Below are 13989 nucleotides of genomic sequence, written 5' to 3' on the forward strand. Positions count from 1 at the left end.
CCTATCACGATCCACCAGCTCAGAACATCTTCTGTAGATACTTGATTGATGAATAGTTCTGGACTGATGCTGTTCAGGACATTGGCAAAACACCTTCAGAAAGGTGAAGTCTTGAATGTTTTTCTCTGTCCTGCACGTTTGCGTATGAGCCGTGAGATGTCATTTGTTACCGCGAGAAACAGTCTCATGTCTTTCATGTTTTTCTCCCTGTGTTTTTTTTTTTTACTTTCTCTCCTCTTTCAGCCGTCTGTCTCAGAATGACGTGGGGGAGTGGGGAGTAACTCTTGCCCTGTCCGCTATGCAGTGATTGTCTACTGATTTCAAAGAGTGCAAGGGGTCAGAGGTTAAGTTGTCTCCAGTATATGTTATTGTGTCTGACACCAGGCTCCATGCTGGAAAAGCGAGCAAAAAAGAGGGACACTTGAAAAAAAAAAAAACCTGTAAAGACATAAAGGTGTGCTACATTAAATTTAATGTTCAAAAGATGGTTTAAACCAGCAAGTCTGACCCCAGGGGATCCTGCAGGCTCCTGAGGGGGTACTTCTTTTAGATTTGAACTGTCTATAAAACAAAATGTATGACATTGAAATAATAATATATGGGCAAAATAGAAATTAAAATTAAATTTAATAAAATCAATCAATAATTAAATAATCTTCTGTGTTTTTTTTTCTTTTTTTTCTTGCTGCATAAAAAATTATTTTACATTTTAAGAAAAGAAAACAAAATATGTGTGTGGATGACATATTTCTAAAGAACACATCTTTTTGCACACTTAAGTCTGGGACATGAGGCAAAAAGTGTTAAGAAACAGATTTGTGGCTTTTTAAATTGTACTATATTTTACTATACTAAATAAGAACCTATACTTGTCAAAAACATCCACTCAATTGCATACATTATTACACAAGAAAAAGACCAGCTGATGAATTTATGAGAATAAAAGAAAGAAAAGAAAGAAAGAAAGAAAGAAAGAAAGAAAGAAAGAAAGAAAGAAAGAAAGAAAGAAAATGACTTTGTTCTGGTTCTCTGTTGTGTTTGGATGGTTTACAGCGCTCTGCTTTAGTCATTAACCCTGTTTAGATCTCTCTGGAGAGAAGTACTTGCTCATGAAAGAGTGTTTTTATGAAACTGAATATATTTGTACATGAATAAAAGTGCTCTGTGAAGCTGAAGACTGAATAAATCTGATAGTTATTGTGGACGGTCACGCTAATTTTCCTAAAACAGCATTCAATACATGGTTTATTATTTTATACAGGTGCAGAATGATTTTTTGAAATGTTAAACATGATCCAGGAAAATAATGCAATTTGTTGTTTATTCTCCCACAGGCAAATGTGGAAGGATTATTTAAAAGACAAAAAGATGGGAAATATAGAAAAAAAACACATTTTTTAAAAGTAAAATATTACGAATTTCAAAACAATAATTTTTGAATGTAATTTATTTATTTTTTTCTTATAAATAGTAAATAGTGCTGCATTTTACACATTATGATCAACAATTATATGCAGTCGAGAACAAAAAAAGAAAACATGAAGGTATAAAAAACAAGGTAAAAAAAAAATAAGACATGAACATTGTGTTACAGAGACAGAACAAAGAACTTCATCTGCAGATCTTCTCCAAACTTAAGAGTAAAAATAAAGGTGGTATCCGTCCACATATGAAAGTCCTTTCTTTGCATGAAAAACAATCAGAGTTTAAGAACAGATGATTTTCGTGAGCGAGTGAGGGTATTGAGTGTGTATTGCACTTTCCTTGGGTTCGATTTGTGGCAGGGGTCTCTCTGAATGTTCAGAATAGCATACTACCATGCTACTAATGTTCAGTATGCACTATGTATATCTTGTGCAATTTTTTCTGCATGCAGAACTAATGCAAATCATTCGACTTGACTTTCCTATTACACTGTAACAGTAAATTAAAATATTTTATTTCCTGTTCTTCTTGACACGTCATCAGCCAAATCAAAGACGTTTTTACACTAAATCAGATAAAAATGCAACCGCATTTGCAAGGTAGCATACTACTTTCATTGCATTCTTTTAGTATACAAAGTAGTATAGAATTAATATACAGTATGCAATAAGCAGAACAATAGTATTCCATTCTGAACTTCACGTCTGTCTCATAATAAGCTCTTTTGTGTGTGCTCAGATGACTGGGGTCTGTATAGTCTGTTTGCACTACAGAGGGCCCGTGAAATACCATCGGACACTTGAGTGCATTCTGTTTAGGTCACCCTCCTTCCCTCTATGAAGTGGACCTGAGAGCGTTGTGCCAAATGTTTTTGTGTATTCAGTCATTTATTTATGATTAATAATACGGAAAGTTGGCACACCTGTATTTTTCCAAGGCCTCATTTCCTAAATATGTCAACAAAGTCAAACAAAATGTGTCTCCACCAAAGAGTCGCCGTCGAGTTGTCACAAACCAGCCACTAAAGTGCGTCTGTCAGTGGGACAGCTGATATCACACTCTTCCCTGCCATTCCATGCTGTTTATAAGCACAGTCTCAGTCTTTGAGTTATTTGTCCTTTCCCTTTGTCCCCCTCGTGCCCCATGGCTCTTCAGGAAGGAGGTGGCAAGTGTCATCAGAGCGTGTGATGAGATGAAATAAGGAGAGGCTGCTTCCTCCAGGTCTAAATGGTCAAACTAACCCATTCTCAGTCCTGGTACTAAAACCAAAACCCAAGCCCACCCAAATATCCCCCTCATAAAAAACAAAACTCCGTACAACACTTTTGTACCCACAGGCGTTAGAGAGGACGGCCAGCACCACTGGCCTTTACTCAGCGCTCCTCAAACGGGAGTCTGAAGACGGACGGTCATTTTTGGGTCAAACATTCGAGGATTGGAGGAGAGCTCAAGTGCAAGAGTTCACGGCCATCCATGATCTCTTCATCTCCCTCTTCATTCCAGTCGATGCTGGGTTTCAGATAATGAAAGGCACCTGAAAGAGACAGAGAGAGAGAGAGACGTTTAATTTAAGGTCAGGGTCATTATCGGTCATTATGAAACCATGAAAAACTTCATTACTTGAAATGTAATAAATATGAAACAGAAATAAAATAAAACTTATTTTTAATTCAGTTAGGTGCCAAGACAACGATTTCTCATTTTCATTTAGTTTAAGCTGAAGTAAATAAAATAACTAAACATAATAAAAAACCATCACCATACAGGCACAAAACTAATAAAAATGACAAAAATACACAACTTTATGAAAACTTTTACAAAAACTCCAAAAGGAAAATATAAACTTTAAAATGAAATTAAATGAAATTAAATGTTTATTAACTGGTAACAATTAATTGTTAGGGAAATAATATAAAGAAAATACAGTTTTGCATGCTGCAGAACTATATATATAGTAGATTTAGCTTCTTTTATTTTTTAAAGAACAGTACACACACACACACACACACACACACACAAAAACTCATGACATTACATAACATCATATTAAAGTCTTTGGAAGTCTACTGATGCCTCCTAGTGGGGCTCCGGCAACAATGGCTGAGAACTACTGATATTAATATATGACTATATTGACCTAGCCTTTGGCAGAAGAAAAAGAAAATCAAACTATGCAAAAGCGTAAGATCCAACAAAACATAGAACATGATTGAGTGAGCCGGTGCGTGCCAATTCCACTAAGAAGACAGACAGAGAGAGCAAGAATGAGAGATTGAGAGAGAGGGGGAGAAATGAGAAGAGAGCGGTCCTATATTCAGTTCTGTACGGATCAGAGTCAATGATCAACAGCATCTACAGATCTGACCCGACTGAAACACATGGTTCTAATATCTGCCTGCCACGGGCCATTCTACTCCTACACGAGACCCCCGCTAACTCCTCCACGGACCCCAGCTCTGTGCTTACGGGGGTGCGGACCCCAGCAAATTAATGATATCAAGATGCAGTGCTGGATTGGGCACTCGACATGTCTCCCCTCCGCTTCTGAGACGGCTGCTCCTCTCGTTTCACTGCGTGTTTGAGTGGATCATGAACGATATCTTTGTTACCCAGAGCTCATTACATGGCTGGCTGACGGATGACTGGAGCTGATGAGATACAGCTCATCTCACGGGGTCATGAAAGGTCACAGGTTAAGCACCGTAAACCACGGCAAGCGTTTTACCTGTGTGGCGGCCCGGCGGATCACAAACTAACTAATGTAAACCTATGATTACGCCTCAGATTAAAAGACCAATACTTCACTGAAAATAATCTCAGTTGACATTTAGATGATCATGTTTCTCTGTAGAATCTTTGCTTTAAAAAAAAAAAAAAAAAGTTTCCTGGCTGAACTGTAGCGGTTAGGACGGTTATTTTAGAAAGTCGAGCTGTAGTGATGCATCTCATCAAAATCATATGCCATGCATCAATAAAAGTGTCAAAAAATGTAAAAATACTGCAAGCGTTTAAATAGCGTGGTTGCACAAACAAAACATATTCATTAGAACGAACATGAAATGGAAATTCATGTCAGATCTATTTTCTTAATGCCACGTTATTGATCTAATTGTGAATGATTCATCCATGCATATATATTTATTTATTTTTTACCTTGTAATTTTTCATCAAAAGTGAAATGACAGAATTCTCTTGGTGACTTATGCAGGACTTCTCCAATTTTGTCTGCATAAATCCCACCCCTTTCTTACAATCGACTGCATTCAGATTTGCCTTCATCCAATCAAAAATGGATTAAATGATCTACATGTTTTCTTTTCAATAAATCCTCAAGATAAAATATAAAAATAATATAAAAAACAATTCAAAATGAATAAAAACTGCAATAGTATCTATAAAATATCCCAGCTATGCATCGAATGCAAAATGTAATTTTTTTCCGCTTCCACAACAAACTGAAAGGTTTTAGAACAGAGCTAGTGTTCACCTTGCTCTGCCCGTATTGGCTGTACTGGTAAGATGCCACGTGGTCCACGCTGTACCCGGGTGAACTGTAGCTGGAGGGGCAGTAAGGACTGGGAGCTGGGCAGAGTTGGCATGCTGGGCAGGCCTGGCAGAGCCTCAAGTCTCTGAGAGGAGTGGCAGCTGGGAGCCATGCCTGTACTGGGCTCCAAACCGCCCATCAGCGGAGACAGGGCCAAAATCACTCTGTGGCTGGTGCGGCACTCCACCCGGATTCAACAGCCCCATCACCTGAGGAAAAACAAGAGAACATTTAGTACAACTACACTAAGGTACTTTGACAAGCAAATGCTGAAAAGACCAGCCTAGACCAATGAATTTCCGTGCTGTTCAAGCTGATTTGTGCTGGTTAGCCAATACATGACCAACTACTCATTGTATTTGAGTTCAGAAAACCACATTTAATCAACTGCATGCTTACAAATCAGTTTTATGTGACAAAGCAGTGTTATTACTGTTAACTAAATCCAAAAAATAAAACCTTAAAGGGCATTACTGTTTAAATATATACAGTATATTACATTTCTTGCTGTCTGAGCTGAAGTACTAAGATAGCTAAAATGTAATTTATATATATATATATATATATATATATATATATATATATACATATATATATATATGTATATATATACATATATATATATATATATATATATATATATATATATATATATATATATATATATATATATATACAATAAAAATAAAAAAAATAAAAAAAAAATCATTTAAAAATTTCATTTAAAATCTAATTCAAGATATTAACAAAACCTATAGTTATATTTCATCGATGCACATATAAAACAGGAAAAACAGCTGTCTTATTAAATGTTTATTCATGCAGGTATACATAATTTTAAGGTTTTCCAAGAAAATTATATATTGATAGTCTTTTAGTATTCAGAACTTCTCAGATTAACTTTTTTAAACATATTTTGAATGCACATGGATTAACTTAAGTTCTCAGACCTATCAGAATTCTTCATCTTCACTTCATTGTTTCAAATAAAACAATGAAAATTTGCTTTTGTTTTAAACTCTATGATGTGAAATGAATTCAACACACCGAACTGAACATAATGACAACGCTAAAGTTTTTAATTCAGCCCTCCCTTTTATCGAACAACACACATCTGAAATGATTTGGTGACAGCGAGTGAAGATCTCTCCAGCTCTCACACAGCGTCTCTGGCCGCCTGTGTCTAATTCTCACCAGTGACAGACAGATGGAAGCGAGACGCGAGTGTGCCATCAGTGTCTGTGAGCTCTCGGACGCTGCTTGATGGGCCAAATACAGATCAGTTCCCTCCCTCTGCTAATCATTAATCAAAACCAGACCAGCCCAAAAAAATCTCCTGCACACTGACTGACCGACTGAACAAGCGGCCGGCCCACTGACTGTGTCCAGAGTCCATGAGAGTCCAATTATTCCCCATCCTGCTGAACACATGGTTCCTTTTAAACCGTTACCCGGTCCAACCAAAGAGGGGTGGAGTCAGTCGAGACGGGCTGTATTTCTTTGCCCGGTTAACATTTTCCTGAAAACTATACTGAGTTTAGAGTTGTGTGTTTGAGAAGAGAGCATAGCCATGAGAGTAAGGAAAAAAGAAAGCAAAAAAGAATGATTTGGCATTTTCTATCAAGATTTGATCTTAAAAACCAATAGAACAGAAGAAACATATGGAATAAGTACGTCATACAGTATGTTGGTGGGTTTGCTTAGATATTCTTTAGGGACAGATTTGTCCTCAGACGTGAGCTAAATCCGACAAAAAACTCCCTGTGGGGACATCTGGAGAGGTAATCAACTGGAAAAACAATCCATAAATAAAGTTTTTATTTATATATAAAATAAAAAAATAAAATAAAAATCCCAGTTGAGATGCACTTACAGTGGAAATGAAGGTTGCCAGAATTAAATTATTAAATGACTGTTTCAGTAGTATAGCCCCAAAACATAACCGATGTGTATTAACATGATTTCAGCATAAAAAAAAAAACCTTAATAGCCTTTTCTGTGTAAATGTATATTCAGTTTTATAGTCTTTTTAAATAAAAATGTTAAATGACTATAAAAATGAAATAACAAACAAATAGAAAAGTTAATGTACGTTTTTTTTGTAAATAAAATGATACACAATTTACATAATCGTGTATGTAAAATATGTATAAAATTACACATTATACATCTTTGCTTTTCAAATACAAAAAATCAGCCCCATTCACTTCCATTATAAATGTCTTTATTTTATAAGGTTTATGCTTTTTAAAAACCATGAAGTGAACTTTGGTTTTCATATGACATGTTCAAAGAATCATTATTTACTCATGCTCATATCTTTCCATACACATCTGTGCAAAGTTATGTTGCTATGATAACTGCAATGCATAAAACTGTAAAATGACTATAAAATGCATGACAATTTAACAATGCACAAATTTCTAATACAAATGGTTTAAAAATTTAAAAGCAATCAATTTTAAGCCATTTAGACAATTGTAATTTCAAAGCCTCCAAAAATGGTCCCCATTTATTTCCAATGTGAGCGCCTCAACATAACCTGGATTTTTTATTAAACCATGAGCCTAGTCAAAATTATCAACATTATGCTACAAATTGTGCAAAAATTTACTTAACTTGTATTGAACCTTTAATATTCATTTCTAGAAAAAAAAAATGGGTGTCTATGGTATTTCCTCATTTTGCAAGGAAACCATGTGTGTCTGTGCGGTTAACTCTTTTCCAAGCAGTGTGAAGGGTCATGAAATTCCTCTTGGGGTTCATCTTCAACAGCTGTTCAGAAGAGAAATGGACTGAAAGCTCTAAGCACTCACAGATTTTCAGGTGCTTTCCCCACCTTGCAGATAACTCGCGGATCACACGAGCTGACAGCGTATATCATGTACAGCAGCGCATGTGTGAGTCACACGCTGATGTGTGATGCTTAACAAATGAAAAGCACATGGAGGTTAAACTCTCTCGTTCACCTCCCCATGGGGGGCCCTGGATGGCTACATGTGAGGTGAAAGCTAAAATGTTCCTTCCATATCCAGACCACAGACAGGAGTTTGGTGACAAAAAGCTTCCTCATAAAACATTTTCCCAGCCAGGACATCTCATGTACACAGCTGTCCGGAGGAAGCAGCCCACATTCACCAGAGCTCAAAGTGCAAAAAGGCAATATTCCCAAATCCAAATAAAACGCCATTCTGATTTCAGATTAAACACGTTAAGCAATTTTTGTGATTGCAATTTCTGGTTTTGTTGTTGTTGGTTTCACAAACTGATGCATCGTATTTAATCTCAACTTTTTATTTAATTTTAACAGTGCAAAAAAATTATAAATAAATAAATAAATTATACAAATCACTGCAAAAAAAAAAAACAATTTAACATGTTACTAAGTGCATTTTTGGCACTTTTTACTGACAGTAGAACAGCCTACGTCTGCAATGAAACTTATTTTATGACTTTCTGAATTTTTTTTTTTATAAAAAGTACATCTGAGAGAATGAACAGGAAATTATGGGATAAAAAGCAGTGAATTGGATAAATAAAAAAAACACACATATGAAACCAACTTGAACTGATTTAGGTCACTGTTCTTGTAGAAGTAATGTTTTACAGAAAGAACAAAACCACTAAAAAGGGAAAACCATGTTGTTGTTTTTTTTCTTTTAAATTAATAAATGCTGTAACAAAATTATTGCTCTTTGTTAGCTAATGCATTAACTAATGTTGACTAATGGAACCTTATTTAATGTGCATATTTTTTTCTCTATTATGCAAAAGTTTATTTTAAAAAGCATAAACCTTATGAAATAAAGAATCCTCTTCATTTATATTCTCATAAGCTTTATCCATCACTGTACTATCATATTTTTTTATTAATAAACAAAAAACAAAAACAATCTCAATTTCACTTGGTATTAAACTACAAACCAATCTGCAGGCACGAGCCTCCTCAGCACACCCAGAATCCCAAGCTTATTTCAGCATACATTAAACCACAGATAAATACATAATTCAAACAATTAGCCAACAAAGTGGCTCATTTGCATAAATTACACAGAGCATTATGGAGGGTAAATTCACCCATTCCAATCAATTAAGAGTCCACAGCATCCCATAATTAGAATCCCAGACGCTGAGAGTTCCAGCATCGTCATGACGACGAGAATCCCTGCCCTTTAACAACAACACAACAGTACCAGCTGACCCTGTGCCAGGTTACACACACACACACACACACACACACACACACACTAATGGCAATAACAGACCGAGTGTGAGTGTGAGAGCTACCTGACCTCTAAGTCAGTCCTGACGCAGGAATGCTGTCTTAATGACTAGGAATTGGTTCTGATTACAAACCCTGCTGCTGGGGGCGCTGCAATTAGACACACTTCAATTAATACGTCATGTTAAATAACTTTGTGCAGTTCAATTACTTTACACGAGGCGAGAGTCCAAATCCAAACAGAAGATTCTTTATTTCATAAGGTTTATGCTTTTATGACATTTTAATAACACTTTAAAATATGTTTCATTAGCTAATGTAAAACATTAACTAACAATGTGGAATATTATTTTTTGTTACACTTTATATTAAGGTTTTTTTTTTTTTTGTCTTGAACTTCCCACATCATTCCAAGCTTGTATACTGTTAAATTTTCCTTGTAATAACAATGGGGATTTTTTTTTTTTTTAAGTGACAGATTTTTCCATGCAATAATATTTCATAGTGAACAGCGGTTTTCAAAACTCAAAAAGAAAGAAAAAGTAGCATGGGAGTCATGCATATATAGACTTAAATGAGGAACAGACTCACATTTAAGTTGTATGAACTATTATGTTACTATTTTAGAGACTGACAACCATAGTAACAATGAACTGCTGTTTTATCACAAAAGCTGTAGTGATTCCCAAAAATGTTCTCCTGAATTTCGTACAAGTTTGAAACAGTAGGGTGAGTAAACAATGACAGAATTTTCATTTTTTTGGTGAACTGTCCCTTTAACAAAAACGTTATTGTACCATAACATATCTAATCAATGGGGATGTGTTTAGACGGCAGTGTTTTCCATAAATCGTACTGGTAATCTTACCGGCTTTCATTGCTTTTTTTGTGTATTATGAGAAAGAAGCTCATTCTCTTACAGCCCCAGGGGGGCTTTCTATCTCAGTCATTCTATTTTTTCCTCTGCTTCCATTTCATTCTCTCTCCGTCCATCTCTTTCATTCCATTTATCGGTATCACGCAGCACTCCGAGGGGTTTGAGTTTGAGGACAGCACCCAGGATGCCGCTCATGTCTAACTACCGGATGCTTTGAGGCAGTTAGGAGCTCATTTTCTGGTTGTTAGCACGACAGATAACAGCTGATGAGTGTGTAATCACAAATAATTGTCTTTCACTTCTGGTTTCCATCATCATCATCCTTTTAATCGTGTCCCACCCCTCCTCACACCTTCAGTCTCACATTAACTCATATTGCCATTCAGCTGGTCAGTGTAAAAACAGAGACTTCCTCTAAGTTTGGGCTCAGTATCATTTCTCTTTTTGAAAGAAATCAGTGCTTTTATTCAGCAAGGATTCATTAGATTGGTCAAATATGACAATAAAGACATTTAAAACAAGATTTAAAATAAAGGCTACTTCGTATTCAACAAAAAATCTTGAAAAACCTTGTCACAGTTTCCACAAAAATATTTAGCAGACCAACTGTTTTCAACATTAATAATGATAGTATGTTTCTTGAGTATCAAATTAACATATTAGAATGACTTATCATTCTAGTTTTTGATAACCTCAGATACAAAGTTTTGCAATATTTTCATGCACCACAAGCCATTTTGCACAATCATTTTCTACTCTTTCTAATACTCTAAAACTTGAATCAAAAAGAAATCTTTTGCAACTGTACCTTTAAGATTTCCTCATATGACCTTGTACGATTGCCTAACCTCTTTGCATAATTGTTTGGTGGAAAGCCCTGGCAGCTGGTCTGTATCTGCAGCCATATACTGTATGCCCAGACTGTATGTGAAGTGAAATGATACTGACCTGTGATGGGAGCCCGTTGCTGATGGTGGGGTTCACTGGGTTTGCATGACCAGGCGCAGCCACATAGCCGTCAGAGTAACTAGAGAAACCATGACGTCCAGAGGAGAGGCAGTAGGCCGAACTCCCGTCCTGGGACCCCGGTCCACTGCCAAGCCCAGTCTGATGCACTGAGGTGGGGGGAAGAGGCTGAGGCCTGTGCACAGTACTGGGCTGCTCCGATACTGTTGAGAGAGAAAGAGAACAAGTCTTCAGTGTCACATGATACTTCAGAAATCATGTTCATTTGATGCTCAAAAAACATTTCTTTTAGTATCAAAGTCAAAGTCAACAGTTTTGTTGCTGTAAGTCCGTTTGGATAAAAGTGTCTGCTAAATGCATTTATTTATTTGATTTATTATTCTGCTTTACAGTTCTCACCTTGTGAGATGGATGAGGGAGGGTAAGGGCTGTCTGCCAGCTGATAGGGCTGAAGACTTGACATCGCAGAGGGTGGGAAACCACCAGGTATCAGGTGATTAAACGCCATGAGCTGATTGGCTCCTGCCTGCTTCCTCCAGCGAGCTCTTCTATTACTAAACCAAACCTGCAGGACAGAAAATGACAAACAACACACTTACATTTAACTCCCTTACACTCAGAATTACTATTTACTCAAATAAACACATCTGGTTTTATACACAAAACGGTGGCAAATTTAAAACATGACACATTTCAGCATGGGCTTCCCATAACAACCCCCTTTACTTGGGAACCAGATATGGAACCATGTTATTCCTGGAAGAATGTGTTTGTGTGTGTGATGTATCTGAGTGTACACAGGCGCTCTTTGTATGTGCAGTACCCGAAGGCTAGTTTTTGTCTGATTGCGATCGAAATATCTGTGCTCATTAAAAAGCGGTGACATCATGTCACGGGTTCTAGTTTAATTGGGTTAAAAGGACCTAATAATAGAGTTTATTAAAAGATTTTTGTTTTGAGGTTTTTCTGCGACAGAAAACTAGGGTAAAAACAAGAGGTCAGACGTGGCACAAAGAAGCCTGTGTTTATGCGGGTGTGTCATGTGACTTCGGGGCAAAGGATGCAGGGATAAATGCTGGTAAATTTAGTCCCCCAGTGTAAACCACATTTACATTTGATTTTAAACAGCAATGCAACTTACGAGAAAGTGTTTGTAGAGTGATCATTTCCACAAAGATACAAAGCTTTTACAGGAAGTAATAGAGTTGAATATCAAAGGTGTGTGTGTTGATGTACCTGTACTCGTGCCTCGGTGAGTTTAGCTCTCTGAGCGAGCTCTTCTCTGGTGTAAATATCAGGGTAATGGGTGCGTTCGAAAGCTCTCTCCAGCTCCTCCAGCTGCTCGGCTGTGAACGTGGTCCGACTGCGCCGCTGTTTCCTCTTTAATGGCAAACCCGGTTCTGAGTCCACATCTGAGCCCTCGTCTGAGTGGCTTGCTGTAAGAAAACATTACAATTGGATTATTATTAAATAAAGAATAAATCCAGAACTTTTTGAGCTGTGAGAGATTTTCATTCGTTTCAGCAGAACACAAACTTTAAATGAATAGTTCATGACTTGAATTCCGGTTCTCTCACAAAGCTATTGTATAGAGTTGGAAAATAGCAATGCCTCATACCTCATACATAGTCGAACCACATTTTATGATATTTTTATGGTGTTTTTGACAGACCCAGCCCTCAGTGACATTCAGTGTATGTAAAACAAATTTGCACAGACTAAACAAAGTGGCATTTTTTAAAATACAATAAAAATACTACAGCAAACTAAATAAATTCATAAAACAAACAAACTAAATAAATGAATAAATAATTCCATAGACTAAAGAAAGTGGCAGATTTAAATAATAATAATAATAATAATAATAATAAATCAAATTAAATAAATTCATAAAATAATTTAAATAGAAATAACTTTATAAATAAATAATACTTAAGCACATTTTTAATAAGACAATTTAAATAAAAAATTTGAATGAATTAATAAAATAAATTAATGAATTAAATAAATTGTATTGAGCAGAAATGCTGTGGAAATTATTTTAATAATTAATAATTAAAAACAATAATTAAAAAAGTATTTTGTACGCCATGTATGAATGCAAAAGGGACTCCTAAACACATTCTACATACTCAATATACAAATATACAAAATATTCCCATCACAATAATAACAAAAGTGAAACAGGATCCATGACTTGTCCAATCAATTCTATTAACTATCTGCTAAAGGATATCAGAGAATGCATTTTTTTAATGTGTTATATTTGGCAAGATAAACTGACCACAATACTGAAGTTGTTTTGTTTCTATGTGGTTATAACTGAAGGCTAGTATAACACTTTCCTTCACCCAGCACTCTGTATTTACACACAAGCACACACATCAGCACTTGCTCGTATGCAGGTATTATTTGTGAAGTTGGACTGGGTTAGAGGTTCTTTCGTAGCTAATTCAGCAGAAGAGAATGTTGGTGTGAGTGGACTAAAGCTCAGGGAATCTGTACCCAGAGGAGGGGGCCCTATCAAATGATTAGGCTCCTCAAACTAGCGTGACAGCCAGCTTTTGTCCAGTAATACGCCTCGAAAGAACTCGCCAACGCCACATCTGCTTCATCCGACACTAGCCATCTCCCTTCTCTTGTTTGCTCTCTCTTCGATTTTCACCCCCATATGGTTGAAAACACAAAACGTAAAAAAGACACCCGAGTTTGCCCAGCAAAACCACATTCACAGACCCTTAAATTAAAAATGCAAACCGTCCATCCAATCTACTTTTCGTTGAGCTCAGTACACATTTACAAAGTATAACAACCAACAAGTAAGGAATACGCAAAAAGTTCGATCTGCAATGTGTTAATCAAATGAAAAAAAAATGTTTTGTTTGAAAAAATAATGCAGATGTCAGAATGCTTCTATTTCATAAACAAAAACTATTTAGGACTTCCCACCTAATA

At 36.2% G+C, this 13989-nt stretch overlaps 1 pseudogene; it reads right to left on the minus strand.

Moving 5' to 3' along the window:
- Positions 1 to 2933: 2933 nt before the first annotated feature.
- LOC113084024 (paired box protein Pax-3-like) overlaps positions 2934 to 13989 on the minus strand; it is a 32136-nt pseudogene continuing 21080 nt past the window's right edge.

The sequence above is a fragment of the Carassius auratus genome, unplaced genomic scaffold (assembly GCF_003368295.1).
Source record: "Carassius auratus strain Wakin unplaced genomic scaffold, ASM336829v1 scaf_tig00039552, whole genome shotgun sequence".
Lineage (NCBI taxonomy): Eukaryota > Metazoa > Chordata > Actinopteri > Cypriniformes > Cyprinidae > Carassius > Carassius auratus.